The sequence below is a fragment of the Corvus hawaiiensis genome, chromosome 4, assembly GCF_020740725.1.
Source record: "Corvus hawaiiensis isolate bCorHaw1 chromosome 4, bCorHaw1.pri.cur, whole genome shotgun sequence".
Classification (NCBI taxonomy): Eukaryota; Metazoa; Chordata; class Aves; order Passeriformes; family Corvidae; genus Corvus; species Corvus hawaiiensis.
Genome location: NC_063216.1, coordinates 37,471,273 through 37,490,450, shown reverse-complemented (window position 1 = coordinate 37,490,450; position 19,178 = coordinate 37,471,273). Strand labels below are relative to the sequence as shown.

The window sequence follows — 19,178 nt, the reverse complement described above, 5'->3', positions numbered from 1 at the left end:
GTTTTAGTTTGGAAGAAATAAAGGAAAATATTACTCTTTTGAAAGAAAAAAAAATATACAGATTTGGTGCCATTTTGGTACCAAAAAGCTCTCATTTTCTTTCACTGACAGATGTTTGGTCACTGCTGTTTGTTGAAGCATATGCACACACTTGCCACACAATCATTTTAACATTCCCTGATACATCCATGTTACCTTTTAAATGTATATAACAACATCATGTTTAAAAACTCATTGGTTTTTGGAGTGAAACCAAATTTAGAAAAAACATGGGATTTTTATTTACTTTGAACCAGAGTCACTTTACTCTCAAAGTACTGTGTGAATCCTGGAAATAATAAAGAAATTTCCTAACAAACAAGGGTTGAACATTCTTTGTATGGCTTGGATTACAGACACATCAACTGAAAGGCAGTTGAACAAGTCTTCTTACCATAATCAAGATCTTTGTTTTATTCAAGTGTAGAAGCAAACAGTTACTTCATTTTTCAGATAACTTTACAGAACAGCAGAATGTTTCCGATTCACGCACTGTTTAAAATTACATGTAAAGAGGCATCCACAGTTTCATCTTTCCTGAGAAGCACTGGACAAATAGTCTATAAATGACAATTTTGCATACATTTGTGAGGTGGTTATGAGTCAGCCACAAGCTTGAGAGAATTTTCGTCCTACTACCTCTTTTTTCTTCATGTAAGTTTGACAACAGATAGCAAAAGGTTTGTAAATTAGGTTTTATTAAAGCACAGAAAATAAGATATTGAAGAAAATAAAGTAAATAAAATATCTGATAAGCAATTCTAACCATCCCAATGGTTTGTTGGAGGAAATGTCATCCTCCTGATTCTTTTATTCCATTTCAGCAACTTTCTTTGATTTACAGAGAAAAAACTTTCCATGTCCTTCCTGCGAGTCCAAGTAAAGTTTCTTGTGCCTGTGACTTACTAGCTGAAAAACTACTCTGCTTCTTTCAGCAATCTCCCACCTATTTCGATTTTTCAGGATTTCTTCTTCTTGGATTTTACACATCTATCTGTTTCACATAATAGTACAGAAGTTCTCCTGAGCTAAGTGTTGTGAATTCTCAGGGAAGGAGAACTTTCCCCTCTACAAAAAATCGCTCCTCTTTAAAGTGGAATCAATGGCAATAACATAGCCAGGGAACCTTCCTCTCTGCTACTTGGCTACATCTTTTTAACCAAAAAGCATGGATGCAAGAAACTGAATGAGCAAGCTAGGCAGTTAGACCATATTTTAGCATCACAGTATAATAGATTACAGGCCATTTTGCTTTTGCTAATTATTTACATTTTGGGATATTGAATGAGCAGAAATAATTCAAAATGCTTCAAACCTTTAGTGCTACTATCATTGTCATTCTGCTAAGTAAGAACAGAGCCCTTATGTACAGTTCCATCTTGTAGACTTGGCTGTAGGCTTAACTGAACCATAGAAATGCAACGGATCTGTGTAGTACTGATAGAATTATTACAGGCTGAAGGAATGCTATCATTTTTCTTTTACCTTGATCAGGCCTTGATTCATCATTGACTCTTTCTCATATCATAACATGCAATTAATTAATGAAAACTGAATTTGTGAATCATGTTAGCACTTAAAAGCTCAGAAAGAGTCTATAAAGTTATCCATCACCAAAACCAATAGGTTTACTTCTATACTGTCTCTTAAAATCTCAGAAATTGCTTAAAATAATGAAATTCCTATTATTGAAATAACTAGGATAAATGTTGTGCAAATAACATCAATTTAGCCATAGTATTAATATTGGATTCTCATTTTCTCAAAAAGTTCAGTAATGATAATAAAAGAACCTATTGTGAAATGAAGAGCTGATAAGAATTTAAATTCAGAAGATTTTTGAGCTGTATCCAAATTAATAGAAGTCATTCTGGGAAGAAAAGCTCTTCTAATTTATATAGACATTAGCACCATAGCAGTACAGTAAGACTGAAAAAATGTACTCATCTGGCACATTTCTAACAAAGAGTTTAAAAGCTTCTCAGCCATGAATATCATTTTAAATGGAAAGCATTTTTTTTCCCTCAGTACAAGTTGAAATACTACACAGAAGTGTTTTATCATGTTAAGGATAAAAAAAGCCCGAAAAACCTAGGGTCTTTCTTGTTAAGTGTGAAAACTTCCCACCCCATCGTTATGAGCTGATACATAAGTATATTAATGAATTTAAACAAGCAACTTGGAAATTTGCTCTCTAGTAAGACTGTGACTGCTGGAATTTGACTAGAATGTGATCTCCCTAAGAACAAATTGCTAAAGGTGGGTAATCAGCACATAAACCCCCAACTGTAGGCTTTGTCAGTTGCTGCCATGGAGAGAGACACTCATTGACACGACCCTTGCTATTTGGGGAATGTCTGAGGAAAAACCTCACTGTACATGTGCACATTTTTAGCACCGAGAAAATTCTGGTTCTCCTCTGTCCCAAAGTGCCTGAGTACCTCAGTAAGGCTGCCTGTGTCTGAGCACCTAGCAACAAGTCAGGTGGGCGTTAAAGAACAAAACTCTGCCAGAGTCCACAGCAGTTCTCTTTGCACTGGCACTTAATTTTGTACCTGTTTTCATACTTATATCTATGAAAACACTGGACATTTTGGTGGTAATTTGGATAAAGGTAACTACAAAGAAGATGGAATATTGACATATTAGGCTATGTAAAAATTATTTTGTTGCTTGATAAGGGAAGCGGTAATAAAGATTGACAATTCTACATAAATATTTTATACTACACATAATATATTCTATACATATATGTAAACACTTGTGATAAGATAGAATAATGATTCATGCTTGAAAAATGCTTTATTTTGTTGTGGCTCTTTTTTTTCTTCTTAAATAGAATATTAGATATGAAGATGTTTCTAGAAAAAGGTAACTTCACACTCTTAAAATTGAACAATTATATATTATATTGTTAGAAAATTTATCAGGGATCTTTTACAGTTCTGACTCTGTTACACACAATTTATCTGCTATTTGCCAGAATAAGATATTACTTTTAGGACATGCTTAACATTGACAAAGGAAGCCCTTAGAGAAAGCTTTTTATTTAGCTAAAAAGTAACCATTCTGCATGTGATGTGAGCTGATTATAATTCATCTCTTGCCAGAAAGTCAACATCTTTTCAAATAGTCCCTTTCCCTACTTAGTGACACTTTAATATTATTCTAAGCATATTCTAAGTCAAGGCGAGCTATCACTGTTCTGAAAAAAAAAAAAAAATTGAGAAAGCTGTCTATTATTTAACATCTAACACAGAGAATGAGTCAATAAGTCACACAGTCAGTGATTCTCAAAGATCAGCTCCTCCAGACTCTAAAAATATATCAAGCCAAAAATGACAGCCAAGAAAAGGTGACAGAAGGCCTTTACAGGTGAACAAGGAGAACCTAACAAAATTTAAATGTAAATGAAACATAAAAGAAGTGAAACCAGGGCCTGGTTACCAGAAGGAATATAAAGAGATTTATCCTAAAAAGCAAGGGATATTGCAGGGAAAGAAAAATTCCACCTGGACTTGTGAACCTGCTGAGATATATGCAGGGAAAGAGGAAGGACTCCTCCAAATGTATCATCAGCAAAAGGAAGCTGAAGGCCCACCATCATCTTTGCTGATTAGAGAAGGAGAACTGGTGACAAAGAACATGGGAAAGGCTGAGGTATCCTATGCCTTGATCATTTTGTCTTTACTGGTTATATATGCCTTCAATCATTACTGACCAATAATAGAGACAAAGCTTTTTTACTTCTTCATTAATAACATGGATGATTTTAAAAAACTGTTCAGAGTGTCAGGAATGCATGAGATGGGTGCACTCTGTTACAGAGGGACCTCAAATTCTGGATAAATGGGTACATTGGAACATCATGAATTTCCAGAAAGAAAAATGCCCATGTCCTGTGACTGGGAAAGAACAACATCAGGCACTAATGCACGCTGGTGATCAACTGGTTAAGAATCAGCTTTGCAGAGAAGGTCCTGGAGGTACTGGTGAACAAGCTGACCATGAAACACCAAGGTGGCCTTGCAGCAAAGAAGTCCAAGATGACCCTGGAATGCATTACGCAGAGTACTGCCATCAGGTTAGCTGATCCTTTTCCCCTTCACAGCCGTGATGAGACACACCTGGAGCATCCTGTTCTGGATTCCCCAGTCCAGGAGAGACATGGACTTACTGGAGCAGGTTCATCAACATACCACAAAGATAACTAAGATAATTAAGGCCTTGAAGAATCTTTCATATAAAAAAGAGTCTGAGGTCTGGGTCTGTTCAGCTTGGAGAAGAGAAGTCATCCATATTCAAGAGAGCTGCTCAGAAAGCAGACCCAGGCTCTTCTCAGTGTTATTTAGTGACTGTACAAGAGGCAATGGGCAAAAACTGAAATACAAGAAATTCCTCTAAAATATAGTAAAGATATTTTCACTATGAGGGTGATCAAACACAGAAGATTTGCCATTTATTTTGCAGCATCCCCATCCCTAGAGATTACCAAATCCCAACTGGACACAGACCTGCTTGACCTGCACTAGCTGGCTATGCTTTGAGCATATGGATTGAAGCAGATGATCTACAGAGATCCTTGCCAACCTCAGCCACTCTGTAGTTCTGCAACATTGCTTCTTTGTGCATATACTCTTTTAAAACCCTATACATGCTCAAATAATTTTATTACATAGACTCACAGGATTATAGCTTAATTTAGGGAGGAAGGATATACAAAAGACATTTGACTTAGCCTCCCCAGTCAGAGCAGGGATGTTATATGGCTAAAGCAAAGTGATTGTGTCACCAGTTCTTCAAAAGGGTCTGGAAGACGATATAGTAATTAACCAAGGTGCCCATTTCCTCCATGTACTCCCTCATGTCATTAGTTAGAAGGTGTTCTTGTGAGACATTATGTGACTGATTCAGTTTTATACAAAATATAATAACAAGTATGAAGTTTCAAAATTATTAGCTTCCTGGATACAGATATTCTTAGGAAGAGAACTGTTTTGCTAGTTCTTGCCCAGTGTCACTTTAGCTCATTCCAAAAAGTCTGTGGGATAATAAAGATAAGACATTTTGTTTACTTTATCTTGGTTTTTTAAAGTCATTAATTAATATTAAGTAATTAATATCAGAAACTACTTAACTGAACAGATAAAAGAAGCAAAATATATTTGATATTTGAAAAAAGTTTCTGAAACATTTTGCTTCTTCCAGAAAGTCTCTCATACAAAATACAGTGATATTTAGCTAAAATAGTGGGTATCAAGAATCTTGGTACCTTTTAACAATGTATAATACAAAATATTTATAAAATAAAGTTAGATTTTTTCATTTCTACATCTTAAATAAAGAATAAATTTTACAATACAGCTTTAAAAGAACAATCTTGCCATGGATTGATAGTATTTAGAATTTTTCATATATTACTCTTTGATTGGCCATTATAAAGATTTGTGTTGCAGCAAGGCTGGGAGATTGCTGCATCTCAAAGCTCAGCATGAATTTCAATTGTAGATTATTTCACATAGCTGTAGCTTAGAAAAGTAATTTTGCCAAAGATTGTCTTCTGCTTTATTTCAAGCATTGTTTTTCTCCCATTTATATGGACAGTCTAAGAACTATAAATTGCTGCATGACAAATGGAATAGTTTTGTCTTTTTTTCCATGTTATTCACCTTGTTTTTGTTCTTTCTCTGTAGCCCCAGAGCTTTGTGCCCTGGTTAGTGCCTGAGGCTGATAAGAAGGAGATGCCTTGAGTAAGCAAAATAATTAAGCCCCTAATCAAGTAATGAATTTTCTGTCAATCACTCTTTGATGCTACAGGTGACACCTGCCTGACACTGTCAGTTCTGGTTGACATGGATTTCATGTTAACATAAATCTCTTGACTCAATGATCACAAAGCTATGAGTCCATCAACTCCTACATGCAAAAATATTTTTTCTGCTTCAACATGATCGTTAACATGTCAATGCTAATGACTTGAAAAGTTGTCATTCACTGTACTAAAATATTACTAGAAAGCCAGATCCTAGGTTAATGTGTTGTATTCTGATGGCTTTTGAGGAAAATGGCAACTGTTCAAGACATTACTTCGACCCATGATGAGTAAAACTAAGTAATCATCATCTCCAAGATTTCTTTTGGTAAAACAATTCTACTCTGTTGTATAGGGAATATTTCTAGGCAAGTACCCATCAGGTGGAATATGTTTCTATTTTATTTTCTGGCAAAAACACTTTTCACATTTGCCTAAATGAACAGCATGAATTTCCTCATGGACAAATTTTTGTTTGTTTTACATTTCTGACCTGCTAAATTATGTTATATCAAATTATGGCAAATTGCAGGACGTCATATCATGTTACATAGTTTACATTACAAGTCAATTCAACTTGACACGGTATGACAAAGTAATGCAATATATCAGTTCTATAAGCACATTCTTTAAGTAATGGGAAATATTTCAGCATACAAACCAGGGCACCTATTTAGTATTAAATATCCATCATCTGCTTCAACAGCAGTGTATGGAGCAATCGGACCCAGTATCTACAGAAAGGGGATATTTTTGTAGTCTTCTCTGCTAATCGATTAAGCAGTACTGTGGTAGCATTCTCTCCATATTGCACAAACTCATTTCATTAAAACTCACACTCTACATGTCAACAGTCTGGGAACATTACATATCTCAGCTGATAAATTTATGTGCTATTGAAACATACAGCTTGGCTTTTAAGCAGCACTGGTCTTCATTAAAATCGTGATTGAACCTGGTATGTCAGTAATCAATCTTCTCTTGGACACTAAATATTTGTGTAAGATTGTGATATGAACAGTCATTTCAAGGAAAACCTTAAAATTATTTTTTCTCAATAAAGATATGCCAGTCAATTGTAGTAGAAATCTGTATAGCATATCCAGCAGAAGTGACCAGGATACTAGTCCCTGTCTCCACACCGCAAACACTAAGCAAGATGCCAGTCACATTTACACAGCCTCATCACTCATGTTCTAAGGATTCACCTGGACAGCAAGGGCCCAATAACAACATGGCATCATTAAGGAGGTGCAATATATGTTTACAGTGAGATTGCCATGCAAAACACAGGTACTTTAACTTGTTTTGGTAACAGGGAGAAATTTGAGCTGGTATGTGGGACTCCATGTGAATTTGAACTAATCTACGACTAGTTTTTGGAGAGTGTACAAACTAACCTCCATGCTACTAAAGTGAATCTGCTCCTGGTTGCACTGTACTACATTAAAAACTGAAGTTGTTTTTGTCAACTAGCCCTTGCACTCAACAGGAGAGACCCTTACAAAGGTAACAGGGCTTTCAGTCAGTGCCCCTTTAAACATCTGCCATAGTGAAAGGAAAAGAGTGAAGAATAGACAGAATGCTAATAAAGCAGCCTATTTTCAAAGCTGTTATCCCACGAGTTTCTCCAATTAGATGGCTTAAATGAGAAGGGAAAATATTTCAGAAAGGCACTTATTCTTTGATACTTTCCTGTTTAGTTACCCATGTAGCCATCTGTACATTCTTTTCTGCCATATTGATAAGAGAAGCAATGTCAGGAGAAAGTCTTGAGAGGCAGAAGGCTGCCTAACCCAGCATCTTATACATAATGTTGGTGGTTGAATGAAGAAATGGGGGTATATGGAGGAGAAAGGAAAATGGCCAAGTATTACATGAAACAGACAGTTAGAATTTTAGTAATTTTGCACTAAAAGATATAGATACTTCTATATGTAAGAAATTATTTCATCCTGTCCTTTGCAAAAGATGGCTTCTGGGGAAAAAGTAAACATTGTTATCCAGTAAATTATATCTGGATCTTATTCTTGACTCCCAAAAGTGTACGTTGAAATATATTTCCACTTTTCAGAAAAATCATTATTCGGGCAAACAAGTATTATTTTACAAAATAGTCTTGTTTAAACTTTTTTGTAAAGCATACTAGAAGTCTTTGAAAAGTAAAAGAAATAGTCTTTTAACAATCTATTGCATAAAACAGTTATGTCTCAATCTAAGTATACTAATCAGAACACGGCTAATCAGTATTTTAATTGCTAAGTAGAGCTTCTTATGTTTCAGATAGGTTCTTTAATGTGTATCTGCAAAGATTATAGAAAATAGAGGTTTGTGTAATTGTATATGTAAGAATGTTATGGATCTTGAAACTAAGTTTCAAAAGAAATTAAAATGTTCTGTTTACATTTCAAAGTCACAAGATATTATTTTTCATTATCACCATATCTATATATCTATCACAAAAATACACACAACAAAATCCTTCCCACCTAACACTAGAAGCAAGTCCATTTTGGCCACCCTTTTTTGTTTGTTTGCTTTTTAAATAACAATGGAGTCTTAGTTGAAGTAAGGAGGCAGAGAACACAGACTAACAGTTTATAAAAGATGCATCATTCTTTGTTGTAGATACTGGAAATAACACACTGTAAAATAAAGTCAGAGTCATAGTACTGAACACAACAATCTTCTATGGTAAATTTGTAATAGTTCTCTAAAAGGTGAAACAATTTTTTTGGATTAATAGTTCAATGACTAAAATTTCAGGATGATAAGTTATTTCAATTTGGCATGATGTACCAATAAATTTCAGAAATGCTTTTCTATTTCTTCGCCAAACAGATTTTCACTTCAAGATGAAATAGTCTTTTATATTGCACATAATTAAATCTAAATTAAAAACAAAAAACCAAACAAAACAGTCTACACAACTGAAAACTAAAATCCTTTTTAAGGCTTTTGGAAGCCTCTGTATGAGCCCTTGTGTACGTTTTACTTGGGTAAGATGGGTTTTATTTGAAGATGAGAATTTTGACATGCAGTAATGGCACTGAACCAAGTATGTTTGCTTGCAGATCTTGTATCTGTGACTGGGAATGGGCTGTGCATTCTTGAGATTCTGTTACAGCGTTTGACAATGCCAAACAATCTAAATCCTCATCACAGAGCAGGAAGACAACCTACAGGAAATCTCAACAGGAGTCTCTGGATATGGAACAAAACTAATATCAAGAAGATCTAGTGTTAATGAATATCTTTTTGTACAAATCTCATATGGCGATAGGAGGGATACTCACAAGAAAAGATTCATTCCCTCAGTTAAATTATCCCTGAGGCTGGGAAGTTTCAAGCTATTAGAAATAAATAGTCTGCCCTTATATGTTTATAAAAATACTGGATTGGAAAAGATAACCTGCAGGTTTTGTTGAGGAGAAAAGTCAGTTACCTGCATGGAATTGTGGATTAAATTTTTGAGCATTTTTAAAATTTTTCCTGGGCACTGAGTGTGTCTACTTCTTTATCTATACAGGATTTTTTTTTCACATTAATTTCTAGGAAAAAAAATAATAGGTTTCATCTGCATGTACTTACAAGACTGCTATTGCCTACAGAGACTAAGTATTTCTCCAAAATGATCTGGAAGTCTGCCATTCTTACAGCATTAGAGATACTGTTTGCAGTACTTTTATTTTGAATAAATGCACCACATCCAGTAAGTGATCTTTATTGTCTCTAAACTTAATTGCTTGCTCTTTATGGTTCCATCCATACACCCTGGCAATTTTCTCTACCAAGATCATTATGAAGCAATGCACTATAGTGAATGTTGCCATGTGTTCAATATTTCTGCTCACATGTTTTTTCTGGGTTTCTATCTATCTCTTCTTTTATACTCACTCATTTCATATGTGTGGAGATGCTTTCAGTATGGAATTTGAACTCTTTCTGTTAATGTAATTGTCTACTAATATTTACTCAAAATCAGTATTGGAAAATATGCCCGTGTTGCTTTTACATGGCCAGGTAATTTCAATTTCAAGCAAGAATTTGTCTTTCATTCCTGAGGTTTTGTTTTGTTTTTTCCCCTCTAATAATAGTAAACTAAATAAAGCAACTAAGAGAATGGTATGGATTTGTACATGGTTAAGTTCCACTTGGTATGTTCATAGTGGTGAATGATGCTACATCAGGTTGGCATATGGTCACTAGTGAGGTTTCACATGTCTCAAATTAAGGTCAGTCCTGTTTAATATCTTTATTATCACCCCTCAAACTCCCTTATTGCAAAGCAGAAAAAGCCAAAGTCCACAGCTGCTCCTCACAAGACATTCCCTCCAGCCCTTTCATCAGCATCCTCTAGATGCATGGAAGGACTCTCATTCCTTCTCAAATTGTGGGTCCCAAACTGCACACAGTGCTCAAGGTGAGGCTGCACTGAGTACAGTGGGATAACAACCTCTTTTTCCCACCTGATCATGCAGAGTTTGTTGTATCCTATGATGCGTTTTGCCCTCTGGGCTGTGAAGGACCACTGCTGACCCATGTAGAACCTGCTGCTGAGGAGTACCCTCACATCCCTTCCTGAAGGGCTGCTCTCCAGCCACTCCTCTCTCCGTTTATATTAGAGCCTGGCAATACTCTGTCCCAGGTGCAGAATCACAGAATCAGGAGGGATGGGGGTCTGCGTCTCACAGAGGACTGACAGATCCAGAATTACAAAAACCAAGAAAATAAGTTTTTGGAAAACTTGCTTCAAAAAAGCCCAAAAAACCAAAACAACAAAACCCAAAAACTACTTCACTATCAAGTATGTAGTGAAATAATTTTAAAAAATTGATCAGATCTGGGATTGGTTTAACAAGATCAGGTAAACTGTACAGATAGTTCTTAAAGATCCTTATTGACTTAACAGTTTAACTAGTGTTGCAGCAGCTGTTTTGATGGCAAGGGAAGCTTGAGAGCTCTAGGTGATTTAAACCTCCCTGTCTGGCTGCCAGTCTGCCTTTCTCCAAGGAGGCACACACCAGAGCAATAAGTTCTTTTCTGAAAGTGAGCAGAGATCTCATTTTTCCTCCACTGACACTTTTTGACAGGAGGTAGGAAAGACATGCAAAAAGTGCAAGGCAGTTTTAAGGTGAGGTTAAATGTCATAGCTGTTGTAATTTAACAGTTTATAGCTGCAAAAAGGAGAAAATTCCTCCTTCCACCTCATTACTCTGACAGCCTTAGTCTCCCTGGTATTTTGATGATGTGATTCAGGTCTCAGATTCATCAGATACTTAGATAAATGATTGAAATTACTAACCTATAGAAAAACTATTCATTTTCTTCTATGAAGCTAGCTTTTCATCAGACTTGTTCTTACTGGCTCATGGAGAGGCTTGGCAAGCTTCACAGTCACAGCCTTTCCAGAAGTGGGAAGGCCTAGCATGATATTCCTTTTGGTGTTGGCATGCTGTTGCATCATACTGATGCACAAACTCACTTCCTACAAGGAATAGTAGTAAAGAATACCATATGATGGTTAATCTATATGATAGATTATAACACAGGAGAGTGTGATTCAACTGCTGAGTGTGTAAGGCCATCTATGGGAGTGATATTTCAGTAATTTCAAAGTGCTAAAAATCATCCCTAAATTCCAGAGACTGTTCTACATTATTTTCAAGAGATCCATTAATGCTCTTGGGAGCACAGAACACAGAAAATAAAACAAAATATATTCCCTAGTGTATTAAAATATTTTGCGTATCTGTGGTTTTCTTGTTGTTTGGTTGATTTGGTTTGGTTTTGGTTTTGTTTTTATTTTGTTCCTTTTATCTATTCTGTTTTCTTCATGAATTTGCAAGCGGAAGATAGGTAAAATACCTTATTAGCTTCTTTCATTCTTATAATGCATATGAACAAACAGCTAGGGAAAGCCTACTGGCTGCTATATTTCTTCAAAAATAATAGTCTTATAAAGTAAAACCTCTTAAATTTGAGTTACTCTAACTTTTGTCATATAATATCAGAAAATTTCAACCTGACAAATGAAAGTTGATCAAATAGGATTAGAGGAAATACTGCAGAAAGGAGGTAAAGCTTCACTAGAGACATTTATGGACTCCTCCTTTTTTAATACTGTAATTTGATTTTGCAGAGAGCTCTCCTATCCTTCCATATAATGTTTGGTACATTTGAAAACACGAATTAGAAATGCTTCTTGGCTCACAGAAAAATTTGCATGCTTGCCAAGGTTTTTTAAAGTTAATTGCTGCTCCAAAAGTAGTCAAATTAGAACCCAAAAAGTGTTTCAATAGAAGTTTTTTTAATGGCAGTACATCTCAGGAGTGTCTTTCTAATAAGATCCATACAAAATACATATTTCACCCACTTAAAATAATGAAAATTTGGGGCATCAGAAGTAATAAGCAGTCAAGGAATTATTTTAAATTTTTTGAGATAGAATTTTTTCATCTGCCTTAAATTCTGATCAAGTAGTTTTCAAAATTTGAGAAGATATGGACAGTTGAAAAACGTTTCCAGTCTTCAGCAGCAGCTAGAAAAGCAAAGCATAAGTAGTTTTATGTGCAAACAAATAATGTACCTTTCAAAACCTCATTAATAGACACAATTTAAGATATAAACTTCATGCTGATGGATGTTAAGGGGCAAACTGGTATACTTAAACATACTGAATCTGATTCCACTCTCATTTATTCCATTGGCTTCAATGTAGTGACATCCACCAGTATGAGAATGAGGCGAAATGGATATTAATTGACATTCAGAACAAGATAAATTACTGTAATTTCTTCAGTAATGTTATTTATTTCTCTATGTCAGACAGTAATTGTAATGACAGCATTAAGTTGGAAAAGCAATATTGAATCTCCCTGAACAAACCAAATTTTTAATTGCACCTGAAAATACCTACTGCAGAAAATTCTGCAGATTTGTTGACAAGAAGAAGAGACCAGCTCAGGATATTTCAGAATAACTTCTATGCTCAGCAATATATGAAAGAAAGAAAGAATGTAAGAAAAGTTTAAGGGTATATAATATTCTCACTTTTTGAGGCATATTTACTTTGTACTGCATAGCAAGGCAGAACAAGAATCAAATTTACAGTAAAAACTTTATTTTAAATTATCTTTGAACCATATACTTACAGGTTTTCCGACTCTAAAATTTGGGCTTTACAGAAAAGTAATGGGTAGTTATTACAGATTTTCAAATGTGGTTTCATAGCATTTGGTGGGTGGGGAGTGGGTGGGGGGCACAAATAGAAAAAATCCAAAACTTTGGAAGTATTTCAAAACAAAATGCTTTACTTAAAATATATCAAACTAAGATTATCAAACTAAGATAATCATAGAACAAGAGAAATAACATCCACTTTTATAAAATTAACTTAAAAATACATAATCTGAAAGATATTACCCTGAAGTTCATATGAATTCATTTAGTCATGGACTTATCAATATTTTTGTGAGGTATGTCCTTTTCAACAGAAATACCATCTGCTTTACACTTTTTCTATTAGGACAATATAAGTGACCAAAATTGTGTTATTATTTCACCTGAATTCTCTTAAGAGATGGAGACAAAGTAAAGAAGGAGAAGTGAATTCTAGTGCTTATTTTTCTTTTCTTTTTTAATTCTTAAGTGATGAAAATATATCTACTGAGTTGCTTAAATATTAATGCTTACTAAAATTTCAGATATTTTGCATTACTAAAATAATGGGCTAAAAGATACAACACAAAACTTGTGCGAGGCCTTGGACTTGTACCTGTATCTAGGCAAGGTATCCCACAATTTAAGAAGCTGGATCACATTTTGAGAGTGTGTTGAGGAATTTCAACCAAAATAAGACAGCTTTGCAAGTGTGAACTAGCTTTGTGTGTTCTTTCCACCACTATTTCTTGAATTTCTTTACAATAATCAGAAATTATTCTCAGGGGAAACCATCTTTTCACTCTTGTTCACTCAAAATTGTGAAATTAAGTGTGTGAAAACATACATAGGTCATTAGACTTACTTAAATCTTAGCAGAATTAGTGTATATGTGTTGTCTAGCTAATGGCCTGTGTAAACGATACATATGAAACAAAGTTATTCATTTAATAAATGCTTAAACAGTGACAAATCAGTCCTGAAACCTAGAAAGACATATAGAGGGAAGAAACAAATCAGTTCATAGCACATCCTGATCTTAGAAATATCCAGGTTTTCCCTGAGAACATTCATTATTCATGCCCCTGGCTCTTTCTTCTTCTAAGCGCTTTCCCCACTAGTTACCTGTTAGAGTTCAAAGAACAGATGATAAACAGTCACAAATTAGTTTTTTTCAAAAAATATTCCTAGAGATATTATTTTTATCTACTGCATAGAATTATGTGTTATCACAAATACATTGACAAATCTCAAAGAAGAAGGAAGAGGAATGACACAAGTAAAAAGCTGTCTTTTTAGTATCCATTCAATGTAATACCTTTACCTTCTAGAGGCTCACTCGGGGAGAAGAGCAAACTCTAAACTCAAACAGCTCATAAATAAGCACAAGGGAAAACCAGGGGCATTGCATACAAAGGTCAAAATTGTCCTTTTGGTTTTATGATTTGTCTAGTACACAGCAGAACAGGAAGGAGTAGAACCTAAGGTATCAAGAAAGGAATACAGCCAACACTTAAACTTACTTCAGCAAAATTGGACACAGGAGATAAGTAGTGTTGGAGAAGGATTGTTGAAGAATGTAAATAAAATGGGTGTATTTGTTGTATTGCCGTAAATTCCTATGCAAAACTTTTTTTTCTTTTTTTTAGGAACTTGTTAATGTAGGAAAGAAGAAAGAAAGTAAACTAAAGGTGGAACAGGGATAGTAGTGGAACCAGGACAGGCAGAAGACTGCAGATTATAAATTTAACACCATAACAAAGAATTTGTGCTTCAGCTTTCTTCCCAGAATATTTTCATCTATCTATGCTATACCAAATTTTGTAATACAGTTCTTTTCACAAGTGACCTAAGAGGATATCAGAAGGCAGCAGAAGATTCCACCTGAAAATGGCATAATATGTGGGTACATCAGAAGTCTCTATCAAGAGAATGGGGCAGAGCTATTACTGAACAACATGATAGACAAAAAAGAAAAAAAAACACAACGTGAAGGTAAAGATAGAACATAAAGCTACTAATCTTCATTTACTTTCTATTATTTAATATCATCCTCCCATTTAAATCTAATTTTAATGTGTTTTGTTTCATCTTACTTTAGAGAAAAAATTGGGATAATTTTGTGTTGCTCTTGGTTACTCCCCAAACCCATATATCAGAAAAAAATATATTTAAAGAGCTAGTGGTTACAGTAGCCAAACATTTAAAAGGAAACATATAATTGGGCCCAAAGGAGACAATATGGAATGTGATCTAGAAAACTTAGTTTTTCATATGAGCAATATATACCTCTCAGGTTGTGACATTCATAAGTGATAGCGTATAATGCTGAAATATCCATGGATATCTAGAAGCATGTTATGATGCCTCTATATATTTAAATGAGAAGCCTAGGAGATTGGGAAAAACACAGCTAATGTGCACATTTCCTTTAAAAAATATCTTGCTGATGGTAGGAGTCCCTAGGGAGAGCTTAATGAAAGCCTCTTTACCTGAGTCTTTCTGAGGTCCATAGGAAAGGAACTGCTTTAAGAGAGTTCACTGGAAGTGGGATAGAATCAATCTCTCTTCTTTATTCTTTAGCCTTTCCAAGGCACTAGATGAAAGGAACTTTCAAGTGTTGCATACAGGAGCAATATGTACTACTGTAATTTTTTATTAAAGCCTTGAATATACTATATTCCTTAAATAGAGGAAGATAAACATACTAGAAAATGCTCTTATCTCAGACTTACTGCTTTTAACCAATATAGGCTTTTGAGATCCCCTTCTCCAGCTTTGTTACCTACTTCTATCTTGTTGCTTTCTTTCAGCAGTACATCCAAAAATATGACAAACGCCTGTCACTTGTAACTAAAAATCCAGTTCAGCATATCCACTGCACTATCCAGTACACCACAGGCAAGCTCATACATCATTTACTCTTGGTAGCATGACAGCAGCCTAGCCAGTGTGCTGGACAAGAAGCTACAGATAAGAATTTTTGTTTTTCTCAGGGCTTAACTCTTGCTTAGCCCTGCACCTGAAAATTCGTGCTCAGTTTTGTTTGTATTCAAGTAGAGTGCCAACTAGGAAATGAAACAAGACCAGGACTTTAATGTGGTAGTGCTTTTTCCATCTCTGCAGCAACTCCCGCGCTTGGAATAGTTCAAAAAATGTCTGGCTGCTTCTGCATTTTAGAGATCTTTCATTTTTAGGTCAGGCTGCCTCACAAGCTACAGACATGCAGTAAGCAATTCAGATTAGAAGGAACATGCTTTAACTCCTATATAAACAGAGAAGTTTAAAAGGCAAGAAATTCTTTACAGGTTTTATTTTTAAACCTCCTGTTGTGGTATATAATCCTTATGCTTTACTAAGCAGCTCCTGGAGTGTGGCAGTACAGATGCAACAACAGACTTCTGTTACATATCTATCAGAGATTTTCAGAATGAAATATTGTAACTCTCCATGTGAAAGGGAAGAACATCATAGTAAACAAGCAGATATCTAACTCTAAAATTAATTTGTAGTACTTTAAGGGGAGTTCTGCATATATCCAGGTTTGGAAAATATTTTGTAAAATTAATATTGATCTATAACCAATTCAAAATCAGAAGAATTATTTTGCTATTGATTATTCATTGTTTCAAAAAACAACATCCTCTGGACAGTCAGCATCAACTTATGGCAATGTTATATGCAGCACAATGGATTTTTGCTTTTTTGTTTAAAGGTTAGGGATTGTTTTTTGCTTGGGGGGATTGCTGACAAAGCACTTGGCAGTAGGTACAACACATCTACAGTAAGTATTTTACCTGCAAACATGCTGCAATAAAGTGCCATCATTCAATCAATACAGACTACTTAGTTAACATTTTTCTTAATGTATCTGGATTACTAGTTCATTAGATCATTACCTGATAAATAGTGTGGGTAATGAATTGAGAGAGTAACTACATACCTTCAGGAAGAACCTGCCCGATAACAATAATCCATTAGAGAAACTGGCAGTATCCTCTGATCTATTGCCCGCAAAGCTATGACTTGATGGAGAGTTTCATTCCCTCTGCTCAGCACTCCAGAAGAAAATCAGCACAATTTAAATATTTCTCGGGATGTGACAGCTCTCTAGATCCGTGGCTGCATTCTTTTCCCAGGGGTCGACAATCTGGTGTTCCAGTGTGCATAGAGCAGTGAAGATGAATTGAAAAAGCTTGAGATAAATTAGGGATGGCTAAGTTAAAATTGTCTCTGCTCCCGAGTCTCTCATCTGCAGTCTGCAAGCCTATTTTGCTGTGAAAAAGCTAGATGGCAGGCTGCCTCAGTGAGTTTTTCTTGAGCGACAGGGAGCATTTTCAATGAAGAAAAATTCTCCCATTATCTAAGCTAATGTGACTGCAGCTAAATCTAGTCTTAAAAGTGTCTACTAGCATGAAATTCATTCTCACTGCTGCTTTCTTTCAAGCCACAGGTTAAAAAAGAGACAGGACAAGGGAAAAAAAACAAACCAAATAAAAAAGCATCATCCTAGATTTTTCTATATTAAAAAAAAAATACTCAAACTTTTTAAAGTTGATAAATGGCAACATATTTCACAATATAACTATGCCCAAAAATCTGTGTTGGGAGTTATCACTGTTTCCAAAACATTATCTGCTTATACTCAATTCGTTTTTCCACTCTCTGTTCTTTCTGTTTTGTTTTGTTTTTTTTTTTTAATAAGTATCATGTTGCAATTATCTTCATTTTCAATATTCTAGGAAACGAAAGAGCAGTATTTTCCCCTTGTTGGCAAAAAATGAAGTGACAGCTAAAATTCTGAACAATCACCATGTCTAGCCTTAGTAGATAATCCTAGGTAATGCTCAAAAAAAATGTGATTGATGTTTTGCCATGCCTCTAAAAAATATTGTGTAACAAGTTGTCTTTAATTATGAACCACAGCTCACACTATTTCACAAAAAAAGATAGAATTTAAGTTTTCTGAATATCACTTTAGTGCCAAAGTTATTTGACAAAGTAACTAATTTCTACTGTTATGTAAAAAGTTTTTACATTGAAATTTCTCAATATCATGGAAATTCAGCCCCTCCACCTATGCTGTAAAAAAACAGAGATGCAGCTGAATATATATGAATATAGCCTTAGTGCTAGAACTCTTGAGAATGATAAGTAAATATATTGCCAAAAAACAGATATAGACCCTGTTTTCATCAAACAGGCATGAAGAGACTGAAAATCTTTAGGACATGACTGCAGCAGTCTCTTTTCTTCCCCATGCTCTGGGGTAAAGCATGCACTCACATTAGCAGAACTCTGCCAGGTGAAGTGAAAAGTCATGATCAACATTAATAGATTTCCTTGGGGCTTAACTTACTAAAGCCGTAGCTCCACAGAGCCTCTTTATTTTATGCTGAAGGATTTATGTCCAGCCTAATTTTTTAAACAGAAGCTCCTTTGGCCTTTGCCCCAGCAACCACCCCTTGAAGCATATGCAAGCACTTGACCAGATCCAACAGTTCCGTACATACAATACACATAAACATAGCCAAAAATAACACGTATTTCCAAAGGGATTAAAAAGTATCCCATGCTGCCTTGCTCTAGGATAATTTATGCTGTTGTAACACTCAAATTTCTAGGTGACACTGGCTGTGCTGCCAGTCCTTGCCATCAATATTTGTATATTTTCCATGTAAACAGATCACAATATCGCAAGTCATAGAATTGCAGAATGGTTTTGGTTGGAAGAGACCTTCAAGATCATCTAGTCCAAACCCCCAGCTCTAGGTGGGCCTGTTTGATCAGGAGTTTTGTCTAGGTGACCTCTAGAAATCCCTTCCAACCTCAATAATTCTGCAATTTTCACTATTGTTTAGGAACCACCAAAATCCTGAGTTCATAATGATTTTCTGTTTAAATGTTTCCTAATTTTGTTAGCCTTTATTTTTCAAAACATCTTCATTAAATAAATTTGGATTATTAGATTCCTCTTTTCTTCCTCTCACACAATTGCAGCATCTGGTGCTGAAACTGATAAAACTGCCAAGACCTCACTGTGCAGCAGCCCAGCCCTAGATACCCCAAAGTTATCCTTCTTCACAATAAGGAAAGGCTTGATGGAAGTCTTTCTAGAGCTGAAAGCCACCTGCTAGCCTCAAAGACAGTGTGGTTTGTGTGCTAT

The 19,178-nt window shown here is 35.2% G+C and overlaps 1 protein-coding gene across 8 annotated transcripts in view; it reads right to left on the bottom strand.

Moving 5' to 3' along the window:
• The window catches only part of MGAT4C (MGAT4 family member C), a 337,651-nt gene extending 320,350 nt beyond the window's left edge, over positions 1-17,301 (bottom strand). For 7 of the 8 annotated variants that reach the window (XM_048301691.1, XM_048301682.1, XM_048301693.1 and 4 more), the window contains exon 1: positions 16,956-17,301. The gene's annotated coding sequence lies outside the window, so the exon portion shown is untranslated. Of the gene's footprint in view, positions 1-11,156; positions 11,340-16,955 lie in introns of all 8 variants that reach the window. The other variant, XM_048301684.1, reaches the window with a different exon arrangement.
• Positions 17,302-19,178: the final 1,877 nt, after the last annotated feature.